This window comes from Odocoileus virginianus, chromosome 2 (assembly GCF_023699985.2).
Source record: "Odocoileus virginianus isolate 20LAN1187 ecotype Illinois chromosome 2, Ovbor_1.2, whole genome shotgun sequence".
Classification (NCBI taxonomy): Eukaryota; Metazoa; Chordata; class Mammalia; order Artiodactyla; family Cervidae; genus Odocoileus; species Odocoileus virginianus.
The window spans coordinates 30,607,937-30,611,181 of record NC_069675.1 but is presented as its reverse complement, the minus strand read 5'-3'; positions in this window follow the sequence as shown (position 1 = coordinate 30,611,181).

Genomic DNA, 3,245 nt, shown 5'->3' with positions numbered 1-3,245 from the left:
CTGCGGTGAGGGAGGAACTCTGCAAACAAACATCACTGGCGAGTGTGGGGAGCGCTCACAGTGATTCAGCCACACTGGGTTTGCCCCCGCTCACTGCGTGTGTGCTTTCACGGTCTACACTGCCCATGCTCTAGGTCGCTCTGCCGGGAACTCTCTGTGGCGGGCCCTGGGTTGCGTGCACTTTCCAGGTCTAAGCCGCTCAGGTTCAGGTTCTCGGGTCCTCCACAAAGGTGCAGATTCTGTTGGACCTGAGTTTTGTGCCTGTCCCAGGTCCGAGCAGCTAAGGTGACCAGGTGTTTGGAGAGCACAGTTGCCCCCCGAGCTGGAGACCGCATCTTATCGCCTCCCCGTCCCAGCGCTCATTTTCTGGGTGTACAGTGGCCGCGCCTTTCCAGGTGTGCTGTGTGTCTCTTCTGGGAAGCTGATCTCTGGCTGCGACCCTCCTGGTGGATGTCAACTGTCCAGAATCCCAAGAAGCCTTGGTTAACAACAGAAGCCTGCTTGCGGTTTGCTAGAGGATGCCTCTCTGGGGCCGCAATTGCCCGCTTCTGGCTCTGGCTGCCCTCGCCTGCCTGTCTCCAGCAGGGGATGGACCGGTTTACAGCCAGCTAGCTCTGCTCAGTCCCTTGTTTCTTTGAGCGGACCTGGCAGTGTCTCGGGTTAGGGCTTTTCATGGGATAGCTGTCCCACAGTCTGGATTGCTATCTCAAGGTAGTTCCCTCAGATTGCCCTCGTGGCATCCAGACCCGGTCCTTACCCTAAGCAATGCAGCCCATGCCTCCCTGTCCAGCCCCTGCTTGCTAGTGGCAGATGCGAGCGTCTGGGCTGCTTCTCCACTGGGAGTAGCTGTTAGGCACGTAATCTGTGGGTTTTAATTAATTAATTAATTATTTTTCCTCCCAGTAATGTTGCCCTCTGAGATTCCAAGGCTTGCCACAGACCCGCCAGTGAGAGTGTTTCCTGGTGTTTGGAAACTTCTCTCTTTTTTAAGACTCCCTTCCTGGGACAGATCTCCATCCCTACCTCTTTTGTCTCTCTTTTTGAGTTTTATATTTTGTCCTACTTCCTTTCGAAGACAATGGGCTGCCTTTCTGGGTGCTTGGTGTCCTCTGCCAGCATTCAGAAGTTGTTTTGTGGAATTTGCTCAGTGTGCAAATGTTCTTTCGATGAATTTGTGGGGTAGAAAGTTGTCTCCCTGTCCTGTTCCTCCGCCCCCCAGTCAGTATATTTTTAGAAAATCTAGTTTACATGTGTACTCTTCAGACCAACCTCCAGAAAAACCCCAACTTAACTATAATGCTTTTGGACAGAAGTTACTCATTTTCTTTCTATGCCACTGAATGTTTCAATTTGATCTCATGAAATCATAAAAATAACCCAGACATATTAATTGTAAGAAGGCCAGTACATATCTGACAAAATAGGCTTTAAAACAAAGACTGTAACAAGAGACAAAGAGAACATTACATTATGATCAAAGCCTTAGTCCAAGAAGATTCAGTTATAAATAAATACTCAAGAGAATTCCAGAAAAACATCTGCTTCTGCTTCACTGACTACACTAAAGCCTTTGACTGCGTGGATCACAACAAACTGTGGAAAATTCTTAAAGAGATGAGAATACCAGACCACCTGAGCTGCCTCTTGAGAAATCTGTATGCAAGTCAAGAGGCAACAGTTAGAACTGGACATGGAACAATAAACTGGTTCCAAATTGGGAAAGGAATACATCAAGGCTGTATGTTGTCACCCTGCTTATTACATGCAGAGTACATCATGTGAAATGCCAGGCTGGATGAAGCACAAGCTGGAATTAAGATTGCCAGGAGAAATATCAGTAACATCAGATATGCAGATGACACCACCCTTATGGCAGAAGGAGAAGAGGAACTAAAGAGCCTCTTGATGAAGGTAAAAGAGGAGAGTGAAAAAGCTGGCTTAAACTCGACATTCAAAAAACTAACATCATGACATCCAGTCCCATCACTTCATGGCAAATAGATGGGAAAACAGTGGAAACAGTGCACTTTATTTTCTTGGGTTCCAAAATCACTGCAGATGGTGACTGCAGCCATGAAATTAAAAGACACTTTCTCCTTGGAAGAAAAGCTATGACAAACCTAGACAGCATATTAAAAAGCAGAGACATTACTTTGCTAACAAAGGTTCATAAAGTCCAAGCTATGGTTTTTCCAGTAGTCTTTATGTATGTGAGAATTGGACCAGAAAGATGGCTGAGTGCCAAAAAATTGATGCTTTTGAACTGTGGTGTTGGAGAAGACTCTTGAGAGTCCCTTGGACAGCAAGGAGATCAAACCGGTCCATCCTAAAGGAAATCAATCCTTAATATTCACTGGAAGGATTAATACTGAAGAGAATCTCCAATACTTTGGAATCCTGATGTGAAGAACTGATTCATTAGAAAAGACCCTGCTACTGAGAAAGATTGAAGGCAGGAGGAGAAGGGAAGACAGAGGACAAGATGGTTGGATGACATCATCAATTCAATGAACATAAGTTTGAGCAAGCTCAGGGAGATGGTGAAGGTCAGGGAAGCCTGACATGCTGCAATCCATGTGATCTCAAAGAATCGGACATGAATGAGCAACTGAACAACAGTGCATCCAACATTTGTTGTTGTTGTTTAGTTGGTAAGTGGTGTCCAATTCTTTTATGACCCCATCACCTATAGACCTCCAGGCTCCTCTGTCCATGGGCTTTACCAGGCAAGAATACTGGAGTGGATTTCCATTTCCTTCTTCAGGGGATCTTCCTGACCCAGGGATCAAACCTGCATCTCCTACACTGGGAGGTGGATTCTTTACCACTGCGCCACCTGGGAAGCCCATGCATCCAACATATGAACACTTAAATATGTAGAGCAAATATTAATGGACTTGAAGGAGAAACTGATAGTAAAAATAATAGTGAAGTGAAGTTGCTCATTTGTGTCCTACTCTTTGTGACCCCATGGACTGTAGCCTACCAGGCTCCTCCATCTATAGGATTTTCCAGGCAAGAGTATTGGAGTGGGTTGCTATTTTCTTCTCCAGGGGATCTTCCCGACCCAGAGATTGAACCCAGGTCTCCTGCATTGTAGGCAAACACTTTACCATCTGAGCCACCAGGGAAGTGGATAAAAATAATAGTAGGGAACATTAATGTGTGTGTGTGTCTGTTTATATATATGTATACATATATAATATGTGTGTGTATATGCATGTGTATATAATATTCCATCCAAA